The following is an 18,282-nucleotide window of genomic DNA, read 5'->3' as shown; positions in this document are numbered from 1 at the left end:
TCCCATTTATATCCAAACATATTCATCCATTTGCAAACCTATCCATTGTGTATCCTTTCAGCCATCATTTCACTCATCCATCCCTCCACCTTTTCACCCTATCCATCCGTACACTAATCCATTCACTCTTCCATCCAGCCATTTACCCTTTCACCCATCCAGCTATCCTTTCACTTACTCATCCATCCAGTCACTCATCCTTTCACCCATTCACCTTTTCAGTCATCAATCCATCCTCCCTTTCTCTCTCCATCGACCCTTTCACTTAGCCTTCCTTCCATCCATCCACCCACCCACTTATCCATCTACTCATCCATTTGTGAATCCACCCATTGACCCTATCACTAATCCATCGTTTCACTCATCCATCCACCCATTCACTCACCGATCATCCACCCTTTCACTCATCCATCCATCCTTTGGCCCATTATCCATCTATTCACCTTTTCAATCATCCATTCACCAATCCATCCATCCATCCCTTCACTTACTCACTCGCCAACCGTTTCATATTAATTATGAGCTGAGCCTTCATCTGCAGAGTTCCAGACAGAAGAGGCCCATCAAAAATGTCACCCTTGCTGTAGTTCCTAAAGCAAGGGGTGGGGTGGGGTGGCGGAGGGTTCACTATGCCCCTGCACATAGGCAATCTGAAAAAGTGGAAGGCATGAGTCATGCATGATGCAGCGCTAGGACTTGAGGCTACTGTGATATGGTGTTGTTTCCAGGGCTTTAAGCGGGATGAAAAAAGACGGGGGGGGGCGTCTCTCAAAAGGGGGTGTTTGATGTAATTAAGGGCGGGTGGCTTAAAACAACTAAGCTAAAAATCTTTGCAGTGCATAGTGTGCCACCGGACTGGTATTTTGCCTCTTCTGTCATTGTATCCAGCTAAATAACACAAGTAACGTTACACCTAAAACAAGCCAGAAGTATTGGCTTTGTCAGTGGTTGTTAGATGCATAAAATAAAAATGCAGCAATCATGGCTTTGTTCAATATAATATTTAAACAGCACTTTGCTAAAATGATGAGACTGAAAGAACTCTAGCCCGGGCCCCTTCTTTTCAACTTTTTCACCAGCTTCTGTGAATGAACTGGATTCTGCAGCAGCCTGTGCGTGTTTGCACATTCCTTCCATCTAACAAAATGCGCTGTCCTAGACCGAGGCAGGAGGAGGCCCACCGCATGCGGTAACACTTCAGACTCGCCCATTGTCATTCTGTATGTGGCAATCATCAGCCCCTTACAGGATGACAATGGGCGGGTGGGGCTGCTCTAGTGCTCCGAGGAGGAGTGCGAGGCGCCAGCATCAAGGGGCTCGAGGCTTCTCGCAGGGAGCAGTGCTGCTCCCTGTGATGGCCAAAATTACGGACAAACGGCGTCCGTTAAAAGGATCCTCACGGACAACGGACGTGAGGTCCAATTTACGGACTGTCCGTGAAATTTTCGGAAGGTTGGTCATCCTAGTGTTAACAAAGATTGGTTCAGTGAACGCAGCTTGACAGGAACACCTTTATCTCGTTCCCGAGGTGTGTGCTGCCACTTAATGATCTCTGCGCTGGGGTCACTTCAATACGCTCCGGTCCTCTTCCCGCAGGTGCCGGCTGGCGTCCCGACCACGGTTGTGTGTTCTCGCTCCGGTCTCCTTGCGGCTGAAGAATAGCTTTCAATTCAACATTTTCCCTGTACCATCAGCATCGTGCAGCCTGGCCCCAACATGGCGCCCCTGAGCCAGTCCGGTACAAAAGGGGGTGGTGATGGACAGAGCACCTGAATCAATCAAGCACTCACACCCAGTCAAAAGATCTGGGTTTAATCCATCACCGTTCTTTAGCCCACTCTGCCACCCCAGTTCAGACATGGCTATATGCAAATCAGTCTGACCCTGTGCCTCATGGGAACAGTCCAGCCCGAACCGCCAAGCCATGTCTTCCCTGGACCGGAAACAAGCTTCCGAGGACCGGTTTCTGGCATTCCAGCCGTCTTCAGCCCGGCTTGCTTGAATCCAGTGGCAAAGTGAGCAAGGGACTCACGTCTGAGCATACCCTGCCACACTTATGGCGGCCAAGAGCGGTACAAAAGGGGGTGGTGATGGACAGAGCACCTGAATCAATCAAGCACTCACACCCAGTCAAAAGATCTGGGTTTAATCCATCACCGTTCTTTAGCCCACTCTGCCACCCCAGTTCAGACATGGCTATATGCAAATCAGTCTGACCCTGTGCCTCATGGGAACAGTCCAGCCCGAACCGCCAAGCCATGTCTTCCCTGGACCGGAAACAAGCTTCCGAGGACCGGGTCAGCCATCTTAATTAAGAGTCCCTCAATGCTGTATTATTGACTTCACACTCTCCGGAGAGCCTGTAATTCTATGGCAGGGCGGAGGCTCCAATTATGCTTTCTCATTTCTTTACTGAAAAATACAGCAGCCAATCAGAACACAGTAAAGAAAACAGAAACTACATTACCAATGAATACCCTGGGTAACCATAGAGAATACACGCTATAAAAGGTATCATAGAGGACAACACTTCCTCTTTCTTTGCTTTTTTCTCCTTACTCATTATTTATTGGGTTGTACTTGTTACATTGTTGCTTCGCTTGCATTACCTACTGTGCGCGCCGCGCTTTGGCTTTATCTGCCGCTTTTGCCTTCGGTTCTTGTCTGGGCTTCGGCTCGTTGTGCCTTTGGCGGTTGTATTGCTCGGCCGCCGGTGCAGGGAGCGTGTGTTCGCCTCCCCGGTTTCGGGCGTGTGGTGCCCGTGCCTGTCTTTTGTGGAGTGGGAGTTTGGGGGCGAGGGACTGCGCGCGTAGCTCGGGCGTCCCCCTCTTGGGTTCAGGCGGCTACGAGCATGCGCGGAAGCTTTGTTTACTTTTTGCTCCGTGTTCTACACGGAGCTTCACACGCCGGAGCAGCGTTTTCCAGTCAGCTCGAGCCCACTTCCTGGTAGCTTCGTGCCCTCGCCTACTCCCTTCTACATAAAATTATTGGGGCTGTATAATAGAGCATAGGCTTTGCCTAGAGTGGCTTCTGTGCAGCAAGCCCTCCCTCCACTTTTGAAATTTGGTTTTGTGCTGTGAGGTTTTACCTGCATATTGCCTGGCTTGCTTTGGGGTTCCACTCCCTCTGAATTTGCCTTTTGGCTGTTGATATTGTTTTCCTTCCTCAAGTGGGCAAATTTAACACTTGTTGTATGTATCATGGGAGATTATTACGAGGAAGAAGGCTATTACTATGATGAGGAGCCCTCTGTGGAAGCGGCATCTTTCGGAGTATGCGACGCAACAGAGTTGGTTGCCTCTGTCTTCAGGACGCTCTAAGAAATCTCCCAAGAAACCGCATCATTTGGATTTCGCTAAGTTGGCTAAGTCCCTGTCTTCTGCGAAGACTTCTGTTAGGTCTTCCAAGTCTGTACGCTCGTCACCTGACTCTCCGGCTGATGGTGGGGATACCACTTCCGATTGTTCTTCCTCTAGTCCGGTGAATCCTCCTCCTTCCAAAAAGGCACATAAGGAGCATTTTGTGGACGCTCCTTCCACTCCCCAGCTGCTTATTTTTGACCCTTCGGACATAATCCACCCCAATTCATCTTCTTGGTTTCCCTCTCTTGAGGTGGCTGAATATGTGCAGACTCATATTCGCCAGCCGTTCGAAAAGGATGTACGGGCCCGACTGCGGTCGGAATGTCCGCGTCCGGACCTTTTTGACAAGCTGGCTGATACTCCTGAGGTAGATCCGACCATGGTGACGTATCTCAAAAAGTATGCTAAGGATCCCAAGAAAGGGTTGGACAGAGCCTGGCGTTCCTGTCAGGATAAGATGTTGGATCTTCTGGGGTCCATTGGTGAAGATTTTGGACTTGGGCTTTCGAGCCAAAGAGTCTGGTGCTGTCATTGTCGCCGACGAGTTGGTGGGATGGGCCCAGAGGGCCATCTGTCTGCTAGGTAATGCGAATTGTGCGATTTCCTGTGAGCGCCGTCGCTCAATTCTACTCAAGCTTGACCCCAAACTCACAGATTTGGCCTCCTCTGAATCCGGATCTCTGGCTCAGGGTTTGTTGTTTGGGCATCCTTTCCTCAAGGAATTAACTACATTTGTGGCCACTTTCAGTGGGCTTGACAAAGCGCAGTCTTCCCTTAGGCGGGCCTTCCGCCTGGTTTTTAGAAGGGCCGGGCGACGGGGACGTTTGTTCGGCCGGGGTTCCAACCAGCAAAATCAGCGTGGTTCTCAGTCCCAGAGAGGTGGTGGACAGAATTCCTACAACTCCAACAAGTCCAACTTCTATCCCTCCCGCAAGGGGGGAGGACAGTTTAAGAAAGGAGGCTACGGTGGAAACCAAGGAGGTCGTCATGACTCCTCTAACTCAGGTGAGTTTGATTCTAGCCTCGGAGGTTGTCTTGGGGGGCAGGTTACGTTTTTTTCTCCACAATTGGCAATTGATCTCGAGCGATGCCTGGGTGTTGGAGACGGTGCAGGGTTACAGAATAGAATTCTACAGTCACCCCCTCCAACGCCACCTGCCTATGCCCCTTGTTTTTTCCCAACAAGATCAGGAGTTCATTTCCACAGAAATCGAGTCTCTTTTGGCCAAAGGGGCCATAGTACAGACATCTCTTCACCCACAAGGTTTCGTGAGCAATGTTTTTCTGGTTAAAAAAAAGGGAGGCGGTTCTTGGTTGGTCCTCAATCTAAAAGAGTTCAATGGCGGAGTAGTGTACCATCATTTCAAGATGGAGGGCATCCATCTTCTAAGGGGACTGGATAGTCCGTCTAGACCTGAAAGATGCTTATCTGTCGGTTCCGATTCACGGCCCTCATCGGCGATTCCTCCAGTTCCAGTGGCTCGAGACTTGGTACGAGTACACTGTTCTCCCCTTCGGCCTCTCGTTCGCTCCGTGGTGCTTCACGAAGCTTCTGCGGCCGGTGATGGAGTCCTTGCAAGCCCGCGGGGTTCGCCTGATTGTGTATCTCGACGATATTCTCATCATGGCACAATGCCCTCTTCTCTTACAGACTCATTTGAATTGATCGATAGATCTGTTACAATCACTAGGGTTTCTAGTGAATCCTCTGAAGTCCGCTTTCGTTCCCTCTCAGTCAATGGACTTCCTAGGTTTTCGGATCGACTTGGTCTCCTGTCAACTCCTCTTGCCCGGTCAGAAGATCAGATCCATCAAGAGGGAATTGAGGTTGGTCTTGTCCAGACAGAGTGTTTCTTTGAGATCGGTGGCTCGGATTGTAGGTCTGCTGTTCTCTTCAATCCAAGCGATCTTCCCAGGTCCGTTGCATTATCGTGTTCTTCAACGTCTCAAGATCAGGCATCTCCAGAAGGGCCTCAGTTATTCGGATCACGTTCCTCTGACGGAGGATGCGAGATGGTAGATGTTATGGTGGCTGGAGCACATGGAATCTTGGAACGGCCGTGCTCTGTTCGGGAAATCCCCAGATGTGGTGCTAGAGTCCGATGCCAGTCTTGAGGGGTTGAGGAGCCTGGTGCGGCCCGGTCTCGATGGGGGGTCGTTGGTCCCAGAAGGAATTGTCTCTTCACATCAATTGCCTGGAGCTGCTGGCAGGCTCTTTTGCGATTCGTTGTCTGGCCCCGCAAGCGACGAATTGTTGCATACTCCTCCGCATGGATAATGTCTCAGCGGTCCGGTATGTCAACAAGTTGGGGGGGACCAGGTCCAAACTTCTGGCGGAGATTGCGAAAGATTTCTGGCATCTTTGTCTGCAACGTCAGATCACTGTTATTGCAGAGTACCTTCCGGGTCGCGACAATCAAATAGCCGATTGGAACTCTCGCCATCTGAAAGACTTCAGCGATTGGAGGCTTGATCCTCGTGCCTTCCGGGCTCTGTCCTGGATTTGGGGGCGTTGTCACATCGATCTGTTTGCCTCTTGCCTCAACAAACAACTTCCCCAGTTTTACAGTTGCCGTCCTGATCCGGAGGCTCTGGCCACGGATGCGTTTCTCCAGGCAGGGGACTGGATGGTCCGTCTAGACCTGAAAGATGCTTATCTGTCGGTTCCGATTCATGGCCCTCATCGGCGATTCCTCCAGTTCCAGTGGCGTGAGACTTGGTACTAGTACACTGTTCTCCCCTTCGGCCTCTCGTCCGCTCCGTGGTGCTTCACGAAACTTCTGCGGCCGGTGATGGAGTCCTTGCAAGCCCGCATGGTTCGCCTGATTGTGTATCTCTACGATATTCTCATCATGGCGCAATGCCCTCTTCTCTTACAGACTCATTTGAATTGGTCTATAGATCTGTTACAATCACTAGGGTTTCTAGTGAATCTTCTGAAGTCTGCTTTCGTTCCCTCTCAGTCAATGGACTTCCTCGGTTTTCGGATCGACTCGGTCTCCTGTCAACTCCTCTTGCCTGGTCAGAAGATCAGATCCATCAAGAGGGAATTGAGGTTGGTCTTGTCCAGACAGAGTGTTTCTTTGAGATCCGTGGCTCGGATTGTAGGTCTGCTGTCCTCTTCGATCCAAGCGTTCTTCCCAGGTCCGTTGCATTATCGTGCTCTTCAACATCTCAAGATCAGGCATCTCCAGAAGGGCCTCAGTTATTCGGATCACGTTCCTCTGATGGAGGATGCGAGATGGGAGATGTTATGGTGGCTGGAGCACATGGAATCTTGGAACGGCCGTGCTCTGTTCGGGAAATCCCCAGATGTGGTGATAGAGTCCAATGCCAGTCTGTGGGGTTGGGGAGCCCGGTGCGGCCTGGTCTCGACGGGGGGGGTCGTTGGTCCCAGAAGGAATTGTCTCTTCACATCAATTGCCTGGAGCTGCTGGCAGGCTCTTTTGCGATTCGTTGACTGGCCCCGCAAGCGATGAATTGTTGCATACTCCTCCGCATGGACAATGTCTCAGCGGTCCGGTATGTCAACAAGTTGGGGGGGACCAGGTCCAAACTTCTGGTGGAGATTGCGAAAGATTTCTGGCATCTTCGGCTGCAACGTCAGATCACTGTTATTGTAGAGTACCTTCCGGGTCGCGACAATCGAATAGCCGATTGGAACTCTCGCCATATGAAAGACTTCAGCGATTGGAGGCTTCATCCTCGTGCCTTCCGGGCTCTGTCTCGTATTTGGGGGCGTTGTCACATCGATCTGTTTGCCTCTCGCCTCAACAAACAACTTCCCCAGTTTTACAGTTGGCGTCCTGATCCGGAGGCTCTGGCCACGGATGCATTTCTCCAGGCCTGGCCTCCTCTCCTATGTTAGGCCTTCCCCCCTTTTGTGATGATTCCCAGAGTCTTGGCCCGCACGAAACTCTTTCAGTCGGAGCTCATTCTGATCACTCCTCTTTGGAGGGCTCAGGCTTGTTTTCCAGTTCTTCTGGAGATGAGTTGTTCGACGCCGCTCCTTCTTCCCCACAGGTGGAACCTGTTGCTGGACCCTCTTCTCGAACCTCACCCCCTTGTTCTGTCGGGTCAACTCCATCTGGTGGCGTGGAGGATTTCGGGGGACGCTGGCAAATCCCAGGCTTATCTAACGACGCTGCCAAGTGTATCAGCGAGGCTTGGGCCCCCAACACACACAAACGTTATGCGTCAGCTTGGAAACGGTGGTGCGATTGGTGTTCACAACGGGCGGTGGATCCCGCTTCAGCGGATATCACTTTGATTATCAATTTTGTGGCCTCCATTGCTTTGTCTGGTCTGGCTTATAGGACTGTCAATAATTTTCGTTCTGCCATTTCAGCTGGGCATGTTTCTATCGATGGCAAACCTGCTGGGGAGCATCCTTTGATTTCAAAATTGCTCAGAGGCATTTGGATGGTAAAACCTCCCTGTCCTAAATATGTGGCTTTATGGGATGTGTCTGTTGTTTTGCGTTTTTTGGAATCCTGGCCTTCCAACTCTTTGTTGACCCGCAAACAACTTTCAGCTAAATTGACAATGTTACTGTGTCTGGTTTCATGCAAACGGGTTTCCGATGTTCGAGCCTTGGACCTTCGAGCCTTGGACCTTGCTGGTCGTACGTTCTCGTCTGAGGGTGTTACCTTTGTTGTCTCCAGACGCACTAAATGTAATACGTCTTCCGTGACTCATCCTTCTTTTCCACACTGTGTGTGGCTCAATGCATTAAAGATTATGAGGTAAGTACTGCACCTTTTAGACAAGATTTACATGGTCAGTTGTTGATTGCTTTGCAAAAGCCTTTCAAACCTGTGACTCCTGCTACGTTAGCGAGATGGGTGCGTTGGCTAATGCTGGAAGCTGGCATTGATGTTTCCCTCTGTGGTGCGCATTCTGCACGAGGGCAATGGCTTCTAAAGCTTTTTCTATGGGTGTCAGTCCACATGATATGCGCCGAAGCCGCGCCTAAGCCAAGCCCGTCTGCGCCCGTCCGCGACCGGACACGGCCCAGGGCCCCAACCCCTGGCACTAATGGCAGAATCACCTGGAGTAGGAGTGATTTAGTAAGTTTCTCCTCTTATACATGCACTCCTTGCCACCATAGCATAAGGGTCGGGGAAAACGAAGGGTGTAAACACTGCCAATTCCGCTTTTGTACAGTGTTGGCAGATTTCAGGGCTAGTTGCCCTTCAATGTCCTGCGGCCTGATTAACGCAAGGTCGCTTAGCTGCCATAAGCACAATGTATATGACCTCCTCACCGATAAACATCTCGATCTGTTGTTTATCACTGAAACATGGTTGGAGGCAAACTCCGATCCCGATATTGTCCAGGCCTTACCGGACGATTACCAGATGGTGCGCCTGGACAGACCTGTAGGCAGAGGAGGAGGAATTGCGATCGCCTTTAAACAGCAATGGGCTTGTAAACTTGAACCAATCAATCTGGCAGGATGTGAGGCGGGTGTTTGATGGGAGTATGACTATAAAGGGACTACTAGTCTACCGCCCACCTGGACCTATGTCCAGATTCAAAGGCAGTCTTTTAGAGTGCGTCACAGAAACTGCGATCAGGAGGGACAAATTCCTGCTGCTAGGTGACTTAAATATACACCTGGAAGACTTATCAGATAAAGGAGTGGTGGAGTTCCGTGATGAACTTCACACCCTACAGTTAGAGCTGAAGGGGCAGCTTCCTACACACAATCATGGGCACTTGCTAGACCCAATATTTCCTAACTGGGAGGATGTCTTAGCTGCTCCCCCAGTGCCCCTGCCCTGGACAGATCACTTTTATGTTCCATTTATTATCTATCTGCCCAAATATAAAGCTACCGTCCCTACCCCACTCAATTACTCTCGACGCAGGTGGGCAAAATTCTCCCTGCAAGAGTTTAATAAGGCTCTTACTGTGGAAGGTCCCCCAGGAGGCAATGACGTGGCGACGGCAAATAAATTGCTCAATGACCGCATCACGGCTGCCCTCGATTGCACAGCCCCATTGGGTCGGCCAACAAAAGGTGTCCACAGACAAAGAACAGCTCCCTGGTTTAGTTAGGCGCTGCGCTGCGCCAAAAGAGACTGCAAACGTGCAGAAAGACAGTGGAGAGTGGCGTATGATGTCCGGATGAAAGAGGCCTACCTCGCAAAGAGACGTACCTACCACAATAAGATCCGGACAGAGAAGGCCACATACTATGCCGACAGAATCCAAGAGGTAGAGAACTCCGCCAGGGAACTGTTTAGCATATACAAATCTCTGGCCACCCCAAAAACCTCCACTCAAGGCGAAGATTACTCAGTAGCAGCATGCAATCGAATTGCCAACTACTTTGGGGACAAAGTGTCAAAGATTTACTCTGCTTTTCCCAATATACCACCTGTAGCGTTACTGCCAGCAGAGTCTTCAAGAGATGAAGCCGATCAAAATCTGTTAATTAATTTTACCACCCCCTCATCGGTGGACTTAGTTAAAATATGCAGATCTGTCAAATCTGGCTCTCCTCGAGATCCCGCCTCCCCGAAAAGGTTGGGAGACAGTCTGGAAGCACTCGAACCCTACATCAGACACCTGATGGATATCTCCTTCCGCTCCAGCTCCATACCTGAGGACTGGAAACAGGCTGTGGTGCTTCCCCTCCATAAGAAGCCCAACATTAGTTGTGAGAAGCTAGATAACCTCCGCCCCATCTCCTTGCTGCCTTATTTCTCTAAAGTAGCGGAGAAGGTGGTAAATAAACAACTAATGAAATTTGTGGAAGAAAGCAACCTTCTTCATCCTACCCAATTCGGGTTCCGGCCTCGTCACTCTACGGAGTCTGCCCTTCTTAGGGCTACCGAAACCCTCAGGCAAGGGGCTGATGAGGGACAAACAATGGCCTTAATCCTCTTAGACCTCAGCGCGGCGTTCGACACTGTAGCACACTCCATCTTGCTACAGTGTCTGAACAAAGGCGGGGTGAGAGGGGCAGCGCTGAAATGGATATACTCATTTCTTACAGGCCGAAGTTTCCAAGTGAGGCAGGGTGATCATTATTCGGAGCGAATCTCTCTGGATCAGGGGGTGCCGCAGGGCTCGTCCCTGAGTCCGACACTTTTTAATCTTTATGTTGCCCCGATCGCCACCTTAGTAGAGAGTCACGGCCTCCGAATGGTGTCTTATGCCGACGACACGCAGTTGGTCATCTCCCTGTCGCGAGCGCCCGGTCCTTCGGCGGACATCTTCAGAGCATGCATGCAAGACCTTGCTGCCTGGATGTCCGCCAATTGCCTCTAGCTCAACGGAGGCAAGACCGAAGTGCTGGTAGTGGGGGGAGGCCAGTCGGCGTGGACGTCGGCATGGTGGCCGCCTTGCTTAGGTCCAACACCCATCCCTTGCCAGAAAGCAAAGAACCTGGGCATTTGGTTTGATTCCGACCTTACCTTTGGCCCCCAGATTAATCAGGTGGTTGGATCATGCTTTGGGACTCTCAAAAGTCTCAGGAAGGTATTGAAGTTCTTACCCATCAGAGCCCGTCAAACCCTGGTACATGCACTAGTCACGTCAAAAATGGACTACGGCAATCTTCTCTACTTAGGGACTCTGGAGAAGAATCTGAGTCGTCTACAGGTTCTACAGAATGCCGCGGCCCGACTAGTGCTCAGACTTCCCAGAAGAGCTGCGTCCATAGCGGCCCTCCGGTCTTTGCACTGGCTCCCGATTAGAAGCAGGGTAGAATTCAAGGCACTATGTACGTGTCACCGGATTATCCATGGGAGGTCTCCTCTCCCGCTAAAAGGGCTGCTGACATCCTACGAGCCGTCCCGCTCCCTGAGATCTTCCGGCTCAGGACTCCTAGTCGTTCCCAAGATATCCAGAGCTCGGATGGGCGGAAGATCTTTCAGGCACCTTGCAGCTGTTAGATGGAATAAGCTGCCCACGGCGTTGCGATTGGAATCATCAGAACCACTCTTTAGAGACAAGCTCAAAACTGCATTATTCGCACAGTAAGGTGTCCCGCTTGTGTAAGTTTCAGTAAATTCCGCTCCTCAGCGCGGGGACACGCCGTTGTGCGTCACCAAGCGCTTTATAAAACCCCCTAAATAAAATAAATAAAATGATATCATGAAGGCCGCTGATTGGTCTTCTGATTCAGTGTTTAAGACCTTCTATTTCAAGCTTATTGTTGATATTGCTTCTGTTGTGGTGGCTAAGCTTTGAACAAGCATAATCGGAGCCTCCGTCCTGCCATAGAATTAAAAATTTGCTAACATTTGTGACAAGAATTTTCAATTCTATTAAGGACAGGAGGCGAAGATGTTCTTCATGGATCCTTTGTTCAGTTGGGACTTTGACCTTTTGCTGTTGAACTGTTTTATGGACAAAGAAAGAGGAAGTGTTGTCCTCTATGATACCATTTTATAGCGTGTATTCTCTATGGTTACCCAGGGTATTCATGGGTAATGTAGTTTCTGTTTTCCTTACTGTGTTCTGATTGGCTGTTGTATTTTTCAGTAAAGAAATGAGAAAGCATAATCTTCGCCTCCTGTCCTTAATAGAATTGAAAATTCTTGTCACGAATGTTAGCAAATTTTTAATAGTCTCTGCATCACCCTCCTCATAACAAGGGAAAGCAGACTGCTCCTAGCACACAGTGGAATAGAAAGAGGACTAATCAATCTCTCTGTCTTCTCATATCTCAGGGAAAGAGAAAGAGGACTACTCAAAGTGTACCTGGGCCTAAGAAAGAGGACTCTGGGATCCTTAGTAGATGCCATCTTGAAAGAGAAGAAAGAGGAAGGATGGAGAGAGAAGAACAGAAGGAGAGGTGAGGAGAGAGAAGGGAAGGGAAAGAAAAGAAGAAAAGAAAAAATGTTTCTTTTTTTTTTTTTGCCTGTCTCTCTGGACCTTCACTACATTTTGCACCCTTTAGAGGGGGCAACTCTTCTTGGCATTATTGCACACTAGACAATCCTTGCGCATAGGACAGACCTATTGGGGACTTTGACCTACCACTCTCAACAGTCCTCCTGGACGTGAGTATCCACACTCTCCCAACATGGCTGGGCCTGGTCTGACCCCCACAGGCGACAGCTCCTACACCGTTATCTGCCCTTCCAACCTAAAAAAAAAAATGCCGCTAAATCCTTTAAACACTCCATCCTGAAAAGGCACCCTGAGACCCCAGTCTCTGACCATCGATCCACCGTGGACAAGGGCCCAATCATCAATGACCTTATCTTCTACTCCAGGAGAACGTCCGACTGGGGCAACGCACTCTTGAACCTCCTCAACATACATGATACCAGGAACATTCCACACGACAGTAAGCTCACAACCGCACCTTCCGCAAACCTGCGTGCTGACCTCACCATTACCCTATACAAAAACGGCATCATCCTGATCCAAGCTCCACCAAAAGACCTCAACAAATTTGTGGACCTCTTCCCTCTCCTTAAAAAACATGTACACGACCCCCCTTCATCCTCGCTCCCCCTGCGCCCTCCCCCTCCAAGGGAACTTGCCGTCTCTCCAGCAACCCACGACAGGGCTCCCAACACAGACCGACAGAGCTCCCTACTATGCATCCAGCGCCTACCAGTGCCGACAAGCCCTTACCCCCTACCTCCATTCCACATTCCCGTCCCTCTTCTACGGATTCTGACACCACCCCCTTGGTCCAACCCTCTAGACATCCTAGCCCGTCTACATGCCCACCTACACAAGCCATCAGTAGCCTCCCTAAACCCTCTAAATCAAATCCACCCTACCGTGGGGATACTGGAACTCATGACTCTGGTCGTCTTAGCCACACTACTAAGCCTAATCCCTCTACCTCAAATCCACCTAACCGTGGGGATACTGGAACTCATGACTCTGGTCGTTTTAGCCACACTACTAAACCTAATCCCTAAACCTCAAATCCACCTAACCGTGGGGATACTGGAATTCATACTCTGGTCATCTTAGCCACACTACTAAGCCTACTGACACCCAACTCCTTGGCCCAACCCTCTAGACATCATAGTCTGTCTACCAGGCCACCTTCAAAAGCCATCAGTAGCCTCCCTAAACCCTCTACCTTAAATCCTCCCTTCCGCTGCGATACTGGAACTCATGACTCTGGTCATCTTAACCACACTTCTAAGCCCACTGCACTCTCCACCAAGTCCGTTCCCTCACCGCCGACCCCCTGCCCGCAAGAGCACCCCTCTTTTAGGGATTTGGACACTCTCCACCGCAAAGCCACTGAATTAACCTTGAGTATCCACAAGTTCTTCACTGACCTCAAAAACCTGCACCTCTCCGAGCTTACTCTCTCGAAGATCAGGCTCTCACAGAACTCTACCACCCCACATCCTACTCCAAGCCCCTTCTCCACCCATTCCCACTACCCCTGAGACACCTGCGCCCTCACAGGCAGCCCTGCTACCTCGCAGAGGAAGAAATACAGGCCCTCCTCCTATCCTACAAACCTACCCCTGCTACGACTAGCACTATGGAACTCTCGGAGGATGACATTTCTGACCTCCTCATTAGCTATGAACACCCATGCCCCTCTGACCCAAAGAAAGATCAACCTATATGCACGGTTGCAATCAATCCCTATAGATCAGTCACTCTCTGCAACAGAGGAATAGTCAACAGTAACCTAGCGCTTGTCCCAACCTCTGACACTAGTCATGATCGCATACCGTCCCTCTCTATCCGGTCTCCTTATCAACTGTCGCTCTGCGATAAAGCATGCCGCCGATGTCGCCAATCTCATCCTGAACCTAAACACAGACGTAGCGATCTTGACGAAATCCTAGCTAAATGAATCCTCTTCACCCCGCCTAGACCTTCTAGTCCCGCCCAACTATCTCATCGTAAGGTTGGACAGGCAATCACAAAAAAAGGGGGTGGCATTGCCTGCATCTTCCGCTCCAACCTCCTTATCACTGAACTTCTGGCCGAACCTACTGATTCCTGCGAATATCTTGACCTATCTGTCTGCAACAACACCTCCCTTCAGTGCAGACTGCACATCTTTTACCACCCCCCCAGGCAAGAATGACACCTTCACCGACTACCTCATGGAAATCATCACAGCCAAGGCCTCTCAGAACGCCAATGACATCTTTCTTGGCGGCTTCAACTTGCACTCGAACGACCCCAAGGACACGTAGGTCAACGCCATCAGAGACTTCCTGGCTGACCAAGCCCTTACCCAAGCCTGCCCCCTCCCTACTCACTCAAAAGGGGGCATTCTAGACTGGATCATCTCAAAACTCATTTCCATATTTCCCTGCGACTGGTCTGACCACCACGCTATCACCTTCTGTCTTCCTGGCACTCACAAGACATGGACACTGCAACCGGTGATCCCCAAAAGATGGATCAGGGACACCAAGAACCTTGATCATCGATAAATTGGCTGCCCGCTGTGCAACTGACCTCCCCCCATATCACCACGGTCGACAACCTCACCGAACATTATTCCACAACAATAGCCAATATAATCGATGACCTTGCCCCGCTAACAATGAAAAGAACACAGATCAAAGACAGTAACCCTTGGTTCAACAGATCCCTTAACAATGAGAGGAGGTCCCTACGACAAACAGAACAGAACTGGAAAAAGCACCCTTCCACAGACCATCTTAAACTTCTCCGTCTGGCCAGAAACGCCTACAACAAAAAAATCATCACTTCTAAAAAAGAATTCTTCAGAGCTGAAATGGATAATGCTAAGAATAGACCTTGCAAATTATTCGAGTTGGTCAAACACCAATCAAACAAACTTGCTAAATCATCTAAAGAAACCCCTATTTCTACAATCCCATGCGAGCAATACTCCTCCTTCTTCTGTGATAAAATCTCTGCCCTAGAAAAGGAACTCATATCTGTTACCTATTCCCAAACCCCTCCGGTTCTTCCTACCTACTCAGAGCTGCCCTCCCAGACCTCCCCCAAAAACCAAGCGTTATGGTCCAACTTCAAAGTCTATGATGAACACTCGATCTCAAAAATTCTTTCCTCCTTAAGCCCCAACAATCACTTCAACGACCCTCTCCCTTCAAACTGCCTTGCCTCTGTTTCTCAGGCTATAATCCCTTCTTGGACGACTACAATCCACTCCTCTCACCTACAGGGATCGATTCCTGACTCTCTCAAAGCCGGCCAGGTGGTCCCATTCTAAAAAAACACTTTAGATCCTGCCTCTCCTGACAATTACAGACCTATCTCTAACATCCCTCTCCTAGCAAAAGTGCTGGAAAATGTGTACAGCGACAGCTTAGCCAACACATCTCCAACTTCCACCTTCTAGATGACTTGCAATCTGGTTTCAGACCTGGGCACAGCACGGAAACCACACTCCTCTACATTGTGGATGGTGCCCTTCAAGCCCTTGACCAAGGCAAAACCTGTCTCTTGATCCTCCTTGACCTATCCTCGGCCTTTGACACGGTTAACCACGGAATTCTCCTGAATTGCCTCAAATTTAGGATGGGCCTGGATGGCACCATTCTGGCTTGGTTCCGATCCTTCCTCCAGAACCGCTCACAGAGAGTCCTGATCAACGGCAACCTATCCACTTCCTCTCCGATCACAGTTGGAGTCCCCCAAGGATCAACCTTATCCCCTACCCTCTTCAATCTGTACCTCGAACCGCTCTCAGAGGTGCTGTGCAGTGCCAATATCTCCTACCACATCTATACCGAAGACACACAGCTCTACATCAATATCTCTTCTCCAGAGGATATCCGTTCCCTAAATGAGGCCTTGAAACTAACTGTTCACCGGCTCACATCTAACCAGCTTAAACTCAATGCCAAAAAAGCAGAGTTCCTCTTAATCTCTCCACCCAACGCCAGGATAGACATTCAAGTTTGGACCAAGGCTATCACAGCGCTAAACTGCTCTCCTACCTTTGTGGACTCTGCTAAATCCCTGGGAATTACCTTAGACCGCAACCTGAACATGAGGGCCATATCAACACGATGGGTAAAACCCCCAGATTTCACCTGAACTACCTACGAAACTTGAAACCTTTCCTCGACCCCCCTGATCTAAAATCGGCTATCCAGGCCTTAGTCATATCTCGACTAGAATATGGTTACTCCACCCTCGCAGGCCTACCCAAGATCTCTCTGGCACCCTTGAAAGCCTGCCTCAATGCCGCCGCCAGACTTCTAACTGGCTCTAAGAAGTTCGACAACATCTCGCCCCACCTTAAAGCTCTGAATTGGCTTCCTCTTGAGGCCAGATTTCAATTCAAACTGGCTTGCATCACCCACAAGTCTCTCTATTCCAAGTCCCCTGCTTTTCTCACACAGAAACTTGTGTTATCCGGAGGAATCAGAAACTCCGGGTCTGCCAGAGCCCTTTTGCTCCAACCTGCACGCTTCAAGAAAAAAAGAACATACAATTGGGCTTTCTCTGGGGCCGCCCCAAGAATATGGAACTCACTACCACCCGCCATTAGAAGAATACCGTCTCTAGCTCACTTAAAAAAGGAGACCAAAACTTTCCTAATGGGCAAATTCCTCTCCTAAAGCTCACGCTACAATCACCCCCTCAACCTGACTTTACCTATCGTCAATGCACTATTCCTTAGCTGCCTCCCCCTATATTACCCACCCTGCACTTCTGAACAATCCTTCAGGGTGATGAGACTGCTTTTATAGTTTATTGCATCATTTTTGCTCCTATCCCTTATAGTAGTCGGATATAATGACTGTTTGTTTTGCCATATACTGTTTCTATTTGTTTCCCTATCCCTGGGCTCTCCTCCCCCCTTTGTTCTGTATCCCATCTGATACTACTGTAAAGCGCTCTGATACCCTCACAGGCCTGGTTCGCGCTCTATAAAATACTAAATAAATAAGAAATAAATAAACATGCACAGTCCCTTTAGGGACACTTTGTTATAGTGTTTAAGGTATTAGTTTTATATCGTGCTGATCCATTTCATTTTGCACTTCAATGTGACTATGCAAAAAAAAAAATGTATATATACAAACATACACACACACTAATTTTCGATCTAGGTACATAGGGCCTGATTACGATGTCGGTCGGAAAGCCTCCGACTGACAGTCGGATTCCCCTAGACACTGTCGGAACCCATCCCCCCGACTCGGTCAGAAACAATTTCAACCGACCGATTACAATGCTCGCAGTCGGAAGGGGAAACGTTCGGTCATTCCGAATCAGTTCCGACCAGCATTCAGAGAATCTGAGTCAGTCAGAGTCGATTCGTACAGCTCAATGGGCAGCGTCTCCGACCGACCGATTCCAACAGCTTTTCATACTCGGACTGTCTGACAGAAAAAGGCTATCGTAAACTGACTTTGGGGGCCCCAGTCCTCAAGTTTGCTGTCAAGGGGGTAACCAAGGGACTCCCCTGTAAAACCATGCACAGTTTGACAGGCACCATGAGGTGCCCGCGACAGGGTGCAAGGTTTTCCGCAGACACCCATTTTCACCATGGGAACCTGTGTTGTCGGTCAGAACACAGACTCCCATTTAAATCAATGGGAGTCGTTCCGAACTGAGTTCAGAAGCATCATAATCGGTTGGGCAGAACCGCTGACCACGAGAGGCCAGAACCAAATCCGATAAGGAGTCGGGCGGTTTAATTTCCAAAAAACATCGTAATGAGGCCCATAGTTTTGGAATTAGAAATGGTAAATCGGTATCTACCTATGTGTACTTACTTTCCCAGTATTTGGGAGTTGATGTTCTGGCTTTAATATTTCTGTACACAATAAAGTAATGGGTAGAATGCTTGAATTATTTGGAGCTACTGATAATTATTATATATATTGATATAAATATAGATATATACGCAAGGTCTTCGCCTTCAATTTCTTCACTTCCAAGAAAAAAAACGAGAGTAGACCCAGGTTTGGTGCTTGTTTATTATTTTGTCAGCACACTATCAAGTCGC

The 18,282-nt window shown here is 49.4% G+C and overlaps 1 long non-coding RNA gene across 1 annotated transcript in view; it reads left to right on the top strand.

The window, feature by feature from the left end:
* Positions 1 to 18,282, top strand: part of LOC144775596 (uncharacterized) — a 348,461-nt gene that overhangs the window by 51,632 nt on the left and 278,547 nt on the right. Inside the window, exon 3 of the long non-coding RNA XR_013600556.1 lies at positions 12,050 to 12,174. This is a non-coding gene — a long non-coding RNA (uncharacterized LOC144775596). The remainder of the gene's footprint in view (positions 1 to 12,049; positions 12,175 to 18,282) is intronic.

Source organism: Lissotriton helveticus, chromosome 1_1 (assembly GCF_964261635.1).
Source record: "Lissotriton helveticus chromosome 1_1, aLisHel1.1, whole genome shotgun sequence".
Taxonomy (NCBI): Eukaryota; Metazoa; Chordata; class Amphibia; order Caudata; family Salamandridae; genus Lissotriton; species Lissotriton helveticus.
This window is presented reverse-complemented; position numbering and strand designations above follow the sequence as displayed.